The sequence below is a fragment of the Schistocerca gregaria genome, chromosome 9 (genome assembly GCF_023897955.1).
Source record: "Schistocerca gregaria isolate iqSchGreg1 chromosome 9, iqSchGreg1.2, whole genome shotgun sequence".
Lineage (NCBI taxonomy): Eukaryota > Metazoa > Arthropoda > Insecta > Orthoptera > Acrididae > Schistocerca > Schistocerca gregaria.
The window spans coordinates 207,500,861-207,517,333 of NC_064928.1; positions in this window are offsets into that span (position 1 = coordinate 207,500,861).

Consider the following 16,473-nt stretch of genomic DNA (forward strand, 5'->3'; position numbering starts at 1 on the left):
TCCATGCGACCTAGGGTGGATGCATGTATCCTCGCTAACGGGGACATTTTGAACATTTCCTGTAACAATGTGTTTTAAGTCACGCTGTTACGTTCTGTTGCTGTGTGTTTCCATTCCATGATTAATGCGATTTGAAGAGAAGTAACATGGAAAGTAAGCGTTTCCGGACGCATGTCCACATAATATATTTTCACTCTTTGTGTGTGAGGAATGTTTCCTGAAAGCTTGGCCGTACCTTTTTGTAACACCCTATATATAGGAGAATATACACTCCTGGAAATTGAAATAAGAACACCGTGAATTCATTGTCCCAGGAAGGGGAAACTTTATTGACACATTCCTGGGGTCAGATACATCACATGATCACACTGACAGAACCACAGGCACATAGACACAGGCAACAGAGCATGCACAAAGTCGGCACTAGTACAGTGTATATCCACCTTTCGCAGCAATGCAGGCTGCTATTCTCCCATGGAGACGATCGTAGAGATGCTGGATGTAGTCCTGTGGAACGGCTTGCAATGCCATTTCCACCTTCCGCCGACCAGTCCCAAACATGCTCAATGGGGGACAGATCCGGAGATCTTGCTCGCCAGGGTAGTTGAGTTACACCTTGTAGAGCACGTTGGATGGCACGGGATACATGTGGACGTGCATTGTCCTGTTGGAACAGCAAGTTCCCTTGCCGGTCTAGGAATGGTAGAACGATGGGTGCGATGACGGTTTGGATGTACCGTGCACTATTGAGTGTCCCCTCGACGATCACCACAGGTGTACGGCCAGTGTAGGAGATCGCTCCCCACACCATGATGCCGGGTGTTGGCCCTGTGTGCCTCGGTCGTATGCAGTCCTGATTGTGGCGCTCACCTGCACGGCGCCAAACACGCATACGACCATCATTGGCACCAAGGCAGAAGCGACTCTCATCGCTGAAGACGACACGTCTCCATTCGTCCCTCCATTCACGCCTGTCGCGACACCACTGGAGGCGGGCTGCACGATGTTGGGGCGTGAGCGGAAGACGGCCTAACGGTGTGCGGGACCGTAGCCTAGCTTCATGGAGACGGTTGCGAATGGTCCTCGCCGATACCCCAGGAGCAACAGTGTCCCTAATTTGCTGGGAAGTGGCGGTGCGGTCCCTTACGGCACTGCGTAGGATCCTACGGTCTTGACGTGCATCCGTGCGTCGCTGCGGTCCGGTCCCAGGTCGACGGGCACGTGCACCTTCCGCCGACCACTGGCGGCAACATCGATGTACTGTGGAGACCTCACGCCCCACGTGTTGAGCAATTCGGCGGTACGTCCACCCGGCCTCCCGCATGCCCACTATACGCCCTCGCTCAAAGTCCGTCAACTGCACATACGGTTCACGTCCACGCTGTCGCGACATGCTACCAGTGTTAAAGACTGCGATGGAGCTCCGTATGCCACGGCAAACTGGCTGACACTGATGGCGGCGGTGCACAAATGCTGCGCAGCTAGCGCCATTCGACGGCCAACACCGCGGTTCCTGTGTGTCCGCTGTGCCGTTGGTGTGATCATTGCTTGTACAGCCCTCTCGCAGTGTCCGGAGCAAGTATGGTGGGTCTGACACACCGGTGTCAATGTGTTCTTTTTTCCATTTCCAGGAGTATATATATATATATTGCTCCTTTATATATTTCGTATCAGTTATCTTTTGTCATAAATCTCAATATTCAGATTACCATTCTTCAAACAATGCTCAGGTTAATCGGCACGAAGACAATCTCGGAAGCTTTTTTCTATCAACCCGCCAGAGAGAGTACTACACAGAATAATTATGCGCTCATGGCATACCTATTGTATGAAACTACTTTGCCTATGAATTCTGAGAGTATGAAGATAGAAAATTAGTAAATGTCATTCAAGGGTAGAGTTGTATGAGAATAATTCATCGAATATAAAGGGATATTACATAGACACACTTGCAGTGGATCCTGATGCAGTTTGGAATTGCTGTGTGATGGTCCGGATAGTCTGCCTGTTAGGCATTACGCGTGTGGTTCCAAGTTCCCGTAGTTTAAAAATGGTGCGTTGTGGGCCTACACAACATCTTGTTAAATTTCGTGACACAATGGTGATGAAATGATGACAACACAAACACCTATTCCACAGGCAGAGAATTCCACCCCTGGTAGCTGAGTGGTCAGCGCGAGAGAACGTAAATCCTAAGTGCCCGCCTTTCTCACGCCTATCTCGCCACTACCTACTAGAGTTGGACACATACGGTTACTATCAAGACGTATGGGCCTGAAGATGATGTTGTAACAACATCGAAACTAGTTGCCAATAAAACCAACACCTCTATACACCTGGAGAAATTACGTCATTTTTTAACATTTAAATTTTAGTCAGAGAAAATCCCTAACCTATACGGGAAGCGAACTCGGAACCCCAGGATCCAGAGGTAGCAACGATAGCCACTAGACCACGAGCTGCGGACGCGACGATCTTACGCTCCACTAACTCATCCACGGAATCCGTTCGAGATTCAGCCCTCACAGATACGGTTTTAAAGTGCTCTGGTAGGTCTGTTGTCACTTTTAATTAACGTCTACGCTGGTTCTGCTTGACGATAGTACATAGTACGAACTAATTCGGAGTTAGATTGATACTCTACCGACGTGCAATGTTTGGTATCGTTTTGAATGTCCGACACCAGGACGTTCGGGAGTGAGTAGCTTTATATGATCCGCCACCAGTTTGTCCCCTGTGCCAGTTTCATTATCCCACGGTGGCACGTGCATCCAGCGTCCTCATTTACACAGGGAATCCCTCTAAAGTGTTTACATTTTTTGAACGTTGATAACTGTTGAAGTACTAACAATAATGTGATTGATCTGCAATTATTTGGTGCTCTCAAAACTACTATGCCTGGACATTCACTTGTTTCTCTTTTGCTTGTTTCAAAGTGCCAGTAACAGTACGGAAATAACAAGGTGGCTGGAAACTTGTCCTTGGAGTGAGCAAGGTGTATTTTTAAGTGTTACTGGAAATGTGAAAACATGCAGGAAATGCATCGACGAGGCGAACAGAGTCTTGTAGTGAGCCACTGTTACGTGTAACAATGGTAAAATTACGCTACAAATTTGAGAGATAATGAAGTGTGCATGATCTGAAGAAGGGACGTTGTGACAGGAGGAAGTCGATAGCTGCTGAAAGAGGGGTGCAGGCAATGGTACTCACTTATGCTATATCCCCAAAGATGGTCCGCAAGGTAAGCCGCGTATGAATCAGGTTAATCAGATCAAGTATTCACCGCATCTTAAAGCGCGCATAGTCGGAACTCCCACGCATTGAATGAGGACGTTCTGCATAGGCGCCTCGAGTTTCGTGAATAGATTGGCTTTAATGAACAGTTGACGGATGTCATAATTAGGACTGATGAGACGGTTTTTAAGGGGTAACAACAATGTAACGGTGTAAAAAGTGGTTCTCTTAAAACTTGTTTTTGGGTGGAAGGATAGGTGATAGGTATACAACGCTTGAGGACAGTTATTAAGCATATGTTTTGAAACGTCCCCTTGGAAAAATTTATACACGACTGTGCTTAAACTGACACACAATATTTTTAGCGCAACGCAATCTGACTTTCAAAAATCCCTACGAAAGAATGGCCCTGACTAACATTAACCTATACGTTTCACAAATCACTTACCTCACAAAAATCTTCGTTACTCAAGCTACTGCAATACAGGGAGCGCCACTACTGCCAGCTAAATAAAAGATTCAAACTACTGAAGGCATTAACTACTGATAGGTATAGTTAGCAAATGAAAGATTTTACTAGAGAACAAACAATGTATTTACCTTAGTAGTCATAATATATATGATAGTTCATGACATACAGTCTTACAAATTTCAAAACTCCGCCATCTCTCTCCCCACGTCCACCACTGCTGGCGGCTCACCTCCAACTGCGCAACGCTACGCGCTGTTAGCATCCAGCTGCCGCTGCCCGACACTACAATGGCAGACAACAATGCAAACTAGCCACAGACTGCGCACAGCACAGCCAGTGATTTTCATACAGAGCGCTACGTGGCGGCGGCGTTACCAATAAAAAAAACCTAAACAGCCTACTTACATAGCCCCCATGCTCCCCACAAAAAAATTTACAAATTGTTTTGGGCAGTGGCCAATACAGGTTTGAAAAATTTTTTCATAATTACAATAACAAAGAAATGAAATGCACACACTTACCGATACAATGTTGGTCAAAAGCTAAAATTTTCTCACAGTCCATAAAGACAGTCCTGATCATTCATCAAAGTAAAATTGCAGTGTTTTTCTCAAAGTCTGAGCAGTAAAAGAAAATGCACACGTAAGTAGTGGATTTCCATGCAGTCTTGAGGAAGTGTTGTCCTTCCAACAGAAAGGCAGTGCTGACTCTTGACATGCAGACAGGTAATGGGCCACAGCAGATTCAGTCGACGTTGAAAACTATCGGTAGGTAGGTCATCACAGAGCAGACCCACTGCAGTCCTGCTAGAGATTATGGTATGGGTGGGCCACCAGAGGTGCAGACCCATTGCATTCCTTGTAGAAATAATGGTATTGGTGGGTCATCAAAGGTGCAGACCCACTGTAGTCCTTGGAGAGATGGCCAGCAGCCATCTGTTTGACTGTGCAGGCGCACAATCACCATTGAAGAGTCTTGCGGATAATATAGCAAGTCCATAACCACCACTTGTGCACTCACAAAAATTGTTTTTGAAATGTCCTTACAACCAGCAATGCTGTTATCCAGTCCCTTACTGAATTATGAACACACGTGCAAACACTATCAGTCCCTAATTCTCACATATTGTATATATACTATGACCAACAGAAATGTGTGCAGTGAAATGTAATTTACAAGTTACTTAATTTGATGAACTGGTGTCAATTACAATTTTATAACATGAGAATACAATAACAAAGGTACAAAATATATCATTAAAGAACATAACAGTACAGATAACTTTTGCAGTAATACAGGCTTTACAAAAGAATCGAAATAGCAAATACATCAGTGTTACAAAAATTATGACATAAGTACATACATAAAAGATCAGAATAACTTTTGAAACATCAACTTCACACATGAGCATTAAAACAGACCAGAATAAATAATGTGTAAACATCTTTACAAAGTAAATAACATGTTATTAATGCAAATTATATTTGAGGATAACAGTACTCCTCATCATAGTGAATGTAGCTTAGTATTACAAAAATTCTGCAACATAAGTCTTATCAGATAAACATATAAAGACAGGAAGAACATAAATACACAAGGGTACACAAACACATAGTGGGATAACACAAGGAAAGGACAGGGTTTGTTTTACTGCAGTATTTTGCCAACATAACTTTCTTTACTTCTCGGAGATCTCCTTTGTTCTTCATTATTTCCAAAAAGTCCTATCTATACCTGCTTCCTGTACTTTTCTCATATAACCTCTCAGTGCATTTCTTCAAATTCATCGCAACTCATTCTCTTATATAGGCTACCCCCTCTTAAGCTAACTTAAATCTAATGAGCTCAGATGCTTAACTAAGGGACGAGGCAATGCAGCAGATCAAAACAATTAATACAAACAGCAATGAAAAAAAAAAGGTGCAGGTAAGCAAAGCAAGCAGCAATAAATGTAATAACTTATATCTAAACATGACAAACCCAAAAGCAGAAAAAATAGTACACTGAAGACAACAACGCAGATAAGGGAAATGTATATTCACATCTTAATGTCTATGTAATTAAAATGGTGCACCACTACTTATTCAATGAAATAAATTACCAAGTACTTGAAAAGAAAATTATGTATGCAGTTCCTGTGAAGGGCAATGTCTTTTTGTGCTCCCTCATTTTTTTGGAAGTATATCACGAAGTTATTCTTTACTGGGTCTGTAGGCATAAAATATTTATATTAGTACATCTATAAAATTTTACTTAACCAATGCTGCAGGGCAGCTAGAAACTAGATATTAAACAAAATAGGCGAAGCAAGGCGTGAAACGTCGTTCGCTAGCCATAAGTCATTTCATAATGCAGTAAACAATCTTCCAACTAGCAAGACAATAGACATGGAATGTTTCTCATCATTTCATTTCAGTAAATATCATAAATTAAGAACTCCAAAGTGTAATCATATGTTTTCAAGTGTGTGTGTGTGTCGTATTTGTGACGCTTTCTACAAAGAAATGTCACTAGCGAGGATAATGGCTTTCTCTTTTTTTTTCTCCATCTGTGCCTCTGAAAGGCACACACTAATGGCTTGTTTCCAGGCGACTGTCGCACAGCTGGGTGCCAACGACGCTTTACGTGCAGGTGGTCACTTAACTTTCTTACCGAAAGTTTGCACAACAGTGACAGTCTCATATAAAAATTTCACAGATCGAGAATTTGCGTTTCAAATCTGTAGAAACAAAATCATGTAAATATAACAGTGTCCAAAAATATTCGCCAGCATAGTGATACATTCACACATATACACACATTTCATAACTCTTAAAGTACGATTCTCGGTTTTCAACATCCTTTCTCACAAATCAGAGTCCATAAACACTACTCTTTATTCCTTACCTTATTCGTCGACACTTCTTCAATATTTCATCATAATAAATAAGTAGCATAATCAAATTCCTCAAATAGCATCAGCTTAAACATACCTCAGCAGTATAATTCACATTGTCGTCGTAATAATAACATCATAACACCTCAGTCAAATTCTCAAAATCGTTGTAGCTTCCTCCAATAATTTGAAAACCTAAAAAAATTCTCTGCTCATGTCAAAAGTGTCATCTACCTCAAACGTACTTTAAAAATCATGATCCCATACCAAATATGTCATTCAAAGCTCCCATAGTATCAGAATGGTTCTGGAAAAATACGAACAGTTCACAAAGTACAGAAAAGAATACAATTTCATAAGTGTGAAGTTATCCAACTGTGTAATTACGTAAACATCTGTCACTGATGTAGTATAATAAATGTTTGTTTCTCTCAGTTAAATGATCAGATAGCTGTGTAATTTATGTGTTAGAGAAATATGGTACCGATGTGTAAAGTTGTATAAGCAGATACCATATTAGCTAGGGCTCCTTGTGCTTGCCACACACATGGTACACAAAGTAAGCGAGTACCCCCATGAGGATTAATGTGATTATATCCTCAGGTGTTACAGATTACAGCAATGGAATGAAATGTATCACGGAAAACTTTCTTTGTAATTCAAATATGTTGAAAAATAAATAGTTTATTGCGTGTCCTGTAGCGCTAAATGTGCGTCTTGTTGTAAGACAATCTCTGTGGAAGTGTCGTATTATTGTCCTCCGAAAGCTAAGTTCTGCAGAAGTCAATGTACTTACCTCATGATAAACGAAATTGAAATGCTTTGCGTATAGATATCTTAGTTATTACGCTTATTGCCGTGATGAAGTAAGTACTGTACTGTACGTATTGTTGTGCTACAGAAAAGGCTGACTCATTGTAGCTATACCACAAACATTACTACTAAAACATGTTTTACTTTCCAGAATAATACAGAAAAACTGTGCAGATATAAGACAGATACAGTGCAACAGCAACATTGTAAATTGTCACTCATTAGTAGCGTCGTGATAAAATCGTATAGCTATCAAAGAAACCAAACGCTAAGTCATCTTTAATCTCACAGAAAGTACTTCAAATAAAGAATGTCTTTTCAACTAAACCAAAATGTTGCATTAAAATCTCATTAACAGTATATGTTCTAAGTATGTAAGCCTTATAGTCGTTACGTAATCGTACAACTAACAAGCAAGAATGTACACACACAATAACACTGTGTCGTCTGTTCACTATAACAATGCACTCGTAAATACTGTCTAAACGTAGCGCTCTGTATGAAAATCACTGGCTGTGCTGTGCGCAGTCTGTGGCTAGTTTGCATTGTTGTCTGCCATTGTAGTGTCGGGCAGCGGCAGCTGGATGCTAACAGCGCGTAGCGTTGCGCAGTTGGAGGTGAGCCGCCAGCAGTGGTGGACGTGGGGAGAGCGATGGCGGAGTTTTGTAATTTGTAAGACTGGATGTCATGAACTATCATATATATTCTGACTACTAAGGTAAATACATTGTTTGTTCTCTATTAAAATCTTTCATTTGCTAACTATACATATCAGTAGTTAGTGCCTTCAGTAGTTTGAATCTTTTATTTAGCTGGCAGTAGTGGCGCTCCCTGTATTGCAGTAGCTTGAGTAACGAAGATTTTTGTGAGGTAAGTGATTTGTGAAACGTATAGGTTAATGTTAGTCAGGGCCATTCTTTCGTAGGGATTTTTGTAAGTCAGATTGCGTTGCGCTAAAAATATTGTGTGTCAGTTTAAGCACAGTCGTGTATAAATTTTTCCAAGGGGACGTTTCAGTTTCAATATACTACAAAAAATGTTTGTCGGAAAGTATTAGAAAATGGCGGCACTGCAGCGATTTTCCCAAGGCATGTTGAATTTGAGGCAATCTCTGGCATGCACTATAACTGGTGACAATTTGATTCAAGAAGGAAGGAGAAAAAATCTGACGTAAATGAGTGTAGCTAGTGAACCACGCAGGGGAGTTTGGACACATTGATTTTTGTGTAACTGGGGAGTGTTTGAATGAAGTTTTTCAAGTTTCTCCAAATAATACAGTAGTCGTTTGTTAAAAAATATCGTTTAAATTAACTAATCGATAATCCCCTAAGTTATTCACTTTGTAACCTTTTTTTCTCAAAACTTTTATTAACGCTTCAAATGAAAAGATTGAACGTTGTCGTTGCATGTCGTTTTGAAGAATCATACTCCGAGAAAATAGCGTTGAAGTTTTGGAATGTGATATACTCATGAACAAATTAAAATATACGACTTTTAGAAAAATTACAATTGCGTTTAGCCTTACTCCAAGCAGGCGCATTGCTACGATTCCACAATCGATATCAAATGTGTACGAATCAAACATTCTATAACAATTTGTGGGCAGTTTGGTGAAGCGCTAGTTAAAGCGTAAGCCTCCAGGACTTCGTTCTTGCAATGTGATGTCTGTGTTCCACTTTTTACATTGCATATGTTGACAAATAACAGAAGAAACTATAAGAAAATTTATAATCCTATAGTCCAATCTGTAACTCACATGAAAATATTGGTCACTATCTGTCAGTTTCTTAGCAGAGACATTGATTCCCTCCGATCTGCTGATACCCTCGTATCTTCCTTGGACGCTTTGATGACAAACTTCTTCGGCACCACGCTGGATGCGATGTTTTCGTACTTTTTCTGCCCCAGTACACTTCCTTACCACTCATTCTGACTTCTATTCTTATTATTTCTATTCTACTACCTATCGAACCTTACTTTCTAAATAGCCATCGTAGTTTATGTTATATTCTTAAAACGGCACGCACAACTAAGTTACGTATCCGCGTAGCGTCACATGAATAGTTCCCAAGTGGACATCCGTCCGCCAAACGTGTATATAAACACACACGTGGCTCTCACTCAGCACTTAACGAGTAGATCAAGACAGACAATACTTAAGGACTAATCTACAGCCACTGCCAGGAAGAGCCACAGCGGGCGTTACACAAATGGTGTTAGTCATTGTTCTATTGCACTACCGCTGTATCAAGTGTACTGCTAGAAGCGGTGCAGGCTGTTTTCACTGGACAAGGTTAAAGCTTTCATTTTTTAATAAATTTAATAACCATATTACAGTTAGTACCGAGAGCGATTTTACAACCGTGAGTGATGAAACACTCAGTCTACATCTGCATTTGGCCTCATTAGTAAATAATTTAAACAAATTTTTGGCAATCGCCAACAGCATTTACGACTCAGCCCTTAATGCTTTTAACAGAAAACACTTCGGCACACACTTTGAAACATAAATTACAAAAAGTTAAAGCAAAATACTTCACAGAAATGCTTCAAATAGCCCCGCATTCCAGTCCTCCAAGACTATTAGATTTTCACCTAACTTTATATACTGTATTACCGCTCCAAAATCTTAATATACTTTCTCTATCTCTTCATCTTCAGCTTGCGACGTCGGCATGTACACCTGAACCAACGTTGTCGCTGTTGGTTTGCTGTCGATTCTGGTAAGAACAACCCTGTCACTGAAGTTTTAAAAGTAACACATTCTCTGCTCTACCTTCCTACTCATAACGAATCCTACACCATTTCCTCCTGCTTTTGATATTTCCCTATACCCATCTGACCATAAATCCTTCTCCTCTTTCCACTTCTTTTCCCTGACCCCTATTACATCTAGATTGAGCCTTTGCATTTACCTTTTCAGATTTTTAATTTCCCTACTACTTTCAAATTTCTGAAATTCCACTCCCGACTCGTTATCCTTTTGTTGATTGTACAGTATTTTTCTCATGATCGTCTCCCCCTTGACGTCCCCTCCTCGAGATCCGATTTGGGGACTATTCCGGAATCTTTTGCCAATGGAGAGACCCTCATGACATTTTTTAGATTACAGACCACATGTCCTGTGGACACACGTTATGTGTCTTTAATGCAGTGGTTTCCATTGCCTTCTGCATTCTCATGCCTTTGATCATTGCTGATTCTTCCGCCTTTAGGGGAAGTCCCCCCCCCCCCCCCCCAAGCACAAGAATGTGCCCTGAACCAGAGGCAGCTCCTCCGCCATTTTTGACAATGACGATGGCAGAACGAGGGTGACTTTTTATGGCGGAAGTCTTCGGCCGCCAATGCTGATTATTAAGCAGAATTTAAGCAGGGAGGGGGGAGAGGTTCGAACACAGGACCGAGGACGTGTTGATTACTAATCAAAGACGCTACCCCTTTCTCAAAAATTTTGTTCGATATTGCCGACTTCTTTTTGTCTGGCTGGAGGTCATATGACATCCTTTCAAGTTGATCGTTGATTAGTTTACTCAGTTTTCTAATTGCAGAGGACAGAAGGCACTCTGACCTAACACGCTGAGCTACCGTGCCGACGTCCCTAGACCACGAGTGCGGTGACCAGGTTCTATACACACAGAGAGAAATGAAACGCATTCAGCCTGCATTATTTGCGCACCATCCACACGGACCCCATGCTCCATCCACGGCGGCGAGCGACTGACAGAAATCCACCAGCGGGCAACGTCGCCTGCACCTCATCAGTCCGACGAGGGCCACTGGTCGCACCTCAGCGGATTCGTACACCTGTTGGCTGCTCTCCAATGCAAGTCGTCCGACAGTCTGTTTGTTGTCTTCCTCGTCCGCAGGCAGACTGTGTCTGAGGTTCCACATTAACCTAACCTAACCTAACAGCATAGTGAACGCGTTATTGTGGCCAAGATAGATACGAAGCCCACACGTACTACAGTAGTACAAGGTTATATGCCACTAGCTCTGCAGATGAAGAAGAAATTGAAGAAATGTATCATGAAATAAAAGAAATTATTCAGATAGTGAAGGGAGAAGAAAATTTAATAGTTATGGGTGACTGGAATTCGAGTGTAGGAAAAGGGAGAGAAGAAAACGAAGTAGCTTGATATGGATTGGGGCTAAGAAATGAAAGAGGAAGCCACCTGGTAGAATTTGGCACAGAGCACAACTTAATCATAGCTAACAATTGGTTTAAGAATCATGAAAGAAGGTTGTATACATGGAAGAACCCTGGAGATACTCAAAGGTATCAGATAGATTATATAATGGTAAGACAGAGATTTAGGAACCAGGTTTTAAATTGTAAGACATTTCCAGGGGCAGATGTGGACTCTGACTACAATCTATTGGTTATGACCTGTAGATTAATACTGAAGAAACTGCAAAAAGGTGGGAATTTAAGGAGATGGAACCAGGGGTTTTACAGAGTTTCAGGGAAAGCATAAAGTAACAATTGACAGGAATGGGGGAAAGAAGTACAGTAGAAGAAGAATGGGTAGCTTTGAGGGATGAAGTAGTGAAGGCAGCACAGGATCAAGTAGGTAAAAAGACGAGGGCTAGTACAAATCCTTGGGTAACAGTAAAAATACTGAATTTAACTGATGAAAGGAGAAAATATAAAAATGCAATAAATGAAGCAGGCAAAAAGGAATACAAACGTCTCAAAAATGAAATACATTCCTGGGAATGGAAAAAAGAACACATTGACACGGGTGTGTCAGACCCACCATACTTGCTCCGGATACTGAGAGAGGGCTGTACAAGCAATGGATCACACGCACGGCACAGCGGACACACCAGGAACCGCAGTGTTGGCCGTCGAATGGCGCTAGTTGCGCAGCATTTGTGCACCGCCACCGTCAGTGTCAGCCAGTTTGCCGTGGCATACGGAGCTCCATCGCAGTGTTTAACACTGGTAGCATGCCGCGACAGCGTGGACGTGAACCGTATTTGCAGTTGACGGACTTTGAGCGAGGGCGTATAGTGGGCATGCGGGAGGCCGGGTGGACGTACCGCCGAATTGCTCAACACTTGGGGCGTGAGGTCACCACAGTACATCGATGTTGTCGCCAGTGGTCGGCGGAAGGTGCACGTGCCCGTCGACCTGGGACCGGACCGCAGCGACGCACGGATGCACGCCCAGACCGTAGGATCCTACGCAGTGCCGTAGGGGACCGCACCGCCACTTCCCAGCAAATTAGGCACACTGTTGCTCCTGGGGTATCGGCGAGGACCATTCGCAACCGTCTCCTTGATGCTGGGCTACGGTCCCGCACACCGTTAGGCCGTCTTCCGCTCACGCCCCAACATCGTGCAGCCCGCCTCCAGTGGTGTCGCGACAGGCGTGAATGGAGGGACGAATGGAGACGTGTCGTCTTCAGCGATGAGAGTCGCTTCTGACGTGGTGCCAGTGATGGTCGTATGCGTGTTTGGCGCCGTGCAGGTGAGCGCCACAATCAGGACTGCATACAACCGAGGCACACAGGGCCAACACCCGGCATCATGGTGTGGGGAGCGATCTCCTACACTGGCCGTACACCTCTGGTGATCGTCGAGGGGACACTGAATAGTGCACGGTACATCCAAACCGTCATCGAACCCATCGTTCTACCATTCCTAGACCGACAAGGGAACTTGCTGTTCCAACAGGACAATGCACGTCCGCATGTATCCCGTGCCACCCAACGTGCTCTAGAAGGTCCAACTGAGGCGCCAGGTGGAAATGGCATGGCAAGCCGTTCCACAGAACTACATCCAGCATCTCTACGATCATCTCCATGGGAGAATAGCAGACTGCATTTCTGCGAAAGGTGGATATACACTGTACTAGTGCCGACATTGTGCATGCTCTGTTGCCTGTGTCTATGTGCCTGTGGTTCTGTCAGTGTGATCATGTGATGTATCTGACCCCAGGAATGTGTCAATAAAGTTTCCCCTTCCTGGGACAATGAATTCACGGTGTTCTTATTTCAATTTCCAGGAATGTAGACAGGAAGTGCAAAATGGCTAGGCAGGGATGGCTAGAGGACAAATGTAAAGATGTAGAGGCTTATCTCACTAGGGGTAAGATAGATACTGCCTACAGGAAAATTAAAGAGACCTTTGGAGAGAAGAGAACCACGTGTATGAATATCAAGAGCACAGATGGCAACCCAGTTCTAAGCAAAGAAGGGAAGGCAGAAAGGTGGAAGGAGTATATAGAAGGTTTATACAAGGGTGATGTACTTGAGGACAATATTATGGAAATGGAAGAGGATGTAGATGAAGACGAAATGGGAGATACGATACTGCGTGAAGAGTTTGACACAGTACTCAAAGACCTGAGTCGAAACCAGGCCCTGGGAGTAGACAACATTCCATTGGAACTACTGACGGCATTGGGAGAGCCAGTCCTGACAAAACTCTACCATCTGGTGAGCATGATGTATGAGACAGGCGAAATACCCTCAGACTACAAGAAGAATATAATAATTCCAATCCCAAAGAAAGCAGGTGTTGAGAGATGTGAAAATTACCGAACTATCAGTTCAATTAGCCACAGCTGCAAAATACTGACACGAATTCTTTACAGACGAATGGAAAAACTAATAGAAGCCGACCTCGGGGAAGATCAGTTTGGATTCCGCAGCAATGCAGGAACACATGAGACAATACTGACCTTACGACTTACCTTAGAAGAAAGATTAAGGAAAGGCAAACTTACGTTCCTAGCCTTTGTAGACATAGAGAAAGCTTTTGACAATGTTGACTGGAATACTCTCTTTCAAATTCTAAAGGTGGCAGGGGGTAAAATACAGGGAGCGAAAGGCTATTTACTATTAGTACAGAAACCAGATGGCAGTTATAAGAGTCGAGGGACATGAAAGGGAAGCAGTGCTTGGGAAGGGAGTGAGACAGGGCTGTAGCCTCTCCCCGATGTTATTCAATCTGTCTATTGAGCAAGCAGTAAAGGAAACAAAAGAAAAATTCGGAGTAGGTATTAAAATCCATGGAGAAGAAATAAAAACTTTGAGGTTCACCGATGACACTATAATTCTGTCAGAGACAGCAAAGGACTTGGAAGAGCAGTTGAATGAAATGGACAGTGTCTTGAAAGGAGGATATAAGGTGAACATCAACAAAAGCAAAACGAGGATAGTGGAATGTAGTCGAATTAAGTCGGGTGATGCTGAGGGAATTAGATTGGGAAATGAGACACTTAAAGTAGTAAAGGAGTTTTGCTATTTGGGGAGTATAGATTTAAGTGTCAGGAAGTCGTTTCTGGAAGTATTTGTATGGAGTGTAGCCATGTATGGAAGTGAAACATGGACGATAAATAGTTTAAACAAGAAGAGAATAGAAGCTTTCGAAATGTGGTGCTACAGAAGAATGTTGAAGATTTGATGGGTAGATCACATAACTAATGAGGAAGTATTGAATAGGATTGGGGAGAAGAGAAGTTTGTGGCACAACTTGACCAGAAGAAGGGATCGGTTGATAGGACATGTTCTGAGGCATCAAGGGATTACCAATTTAGTATTGGAGGGCAGCGTGGAGGGTAAAAATCGTAGAGGGAGACCAAGAGATGAATACACTAAACGGATTGAGAAGGATGTAGGTTGCAGTAGGTACTGGGAGATAAAGAAGCTTGCACAGGATAGAGTAGCATGGAGAGTTGCATCAAACCAGTGTCAGGACTGAAGACCACGACACAACAACAGCGTAACCTGCTGCGCCACGTCTTTATCCCCACAGCAGTCACAGCAAGCATATCTGATGTCGACGGCAGAGACATCCCTTGAACAGTATTAACATGCTCAACGTTCGTACTCCAGTTAAGTACTGCATATGCTCCTGAGAATAAATAATTACCCGTTGTTGGCAGTCTATGTCGCTATGACCACCTAACTAAAAGCCGGGTTGTTAACCTTTGACACGGATAAGAGCAGCGATGCGTCATGACATCTGCGCACACAAGTCCCCTAATGGCCGTAAATTCCGGGGAGAGGGGAATGCGCTCTGACGCCAGATTCAATCACATCCCATTTGTGTTCGACGGCGTTCAGATCTGGCGACTTCAGGGGCCAGCACATCAACTGGAAGTCGCCAATGTGTTCCTCGAACCACTCCATCACAGTCTTAGCCATATTACATGGCGCATTGTCTTGGTGAAAAATGCCATTTTGGGCTGCAACTCCGAAGTTAACTAGCAACGAGAATTAAATTAGTTCACTCCAAATGTATACAATTAAAGTCTTTTCACTTTTTCTCCTTTCCTGGGCAGATTTGAGTGTGCGGTGCGACACGCGTAGCAACTAGCACAGATGAGTACTGTATTGTCGACGGTATACAAGTCGCTTCTCCTGTACAAAATGGAATGCCATAGGACAGTGAGTGACTTCCACATAACTGCTTTATTTGTTGCAAAAACTATAAATTGCCAGTGCCTATATAGCGTCTGCTTAGCACATAAAGGAGAAATGGTTATAGCCGAATATCAAGAAGGCGTACTTTCCCACATTCCACGACCATGATATATGGTTCAAAACAAGTAGTTTTTAGAGCACTTCGATTAATTCTGTCGAAAAGTAACAGCTATATGCTAAATACAGTTGTTGGAAGGCAAACAGTATGAAGAACGACAAAGCACACTAAACAGGTCGAGCATTTTAGTTGCTTCAATTCCAAAATAAGTTCTGACAGATTATTTCCGTATTACTTTAAATATTATCATCTCCTAAGACTGGCTTCCGCACCGAGAAAATAAAGGGAATGAGGGAAAACAAAATAATGAAGAAAACGATTTATTGACGTATAGTCAGCACGGATTCAGAAAATATCGTTCTTGTGAAACAAAACTAGCTCTTTAAACTCACGAAGTAATGTGCTATCGACAGGTAATGTCATATTGATCCATATTTTTAGATTTCAGAAGGCTTTAGACACCGTTCGTCACAAGCACCTTTTAATCGAACTGCGTGCCTACAGAGTATCGCCTCAGTTCTGCGTCTGGATTCATGATTTCCTGTCAGAAAGGTCACAGTTCGTAGTAATAAACGGAAAGTCAACG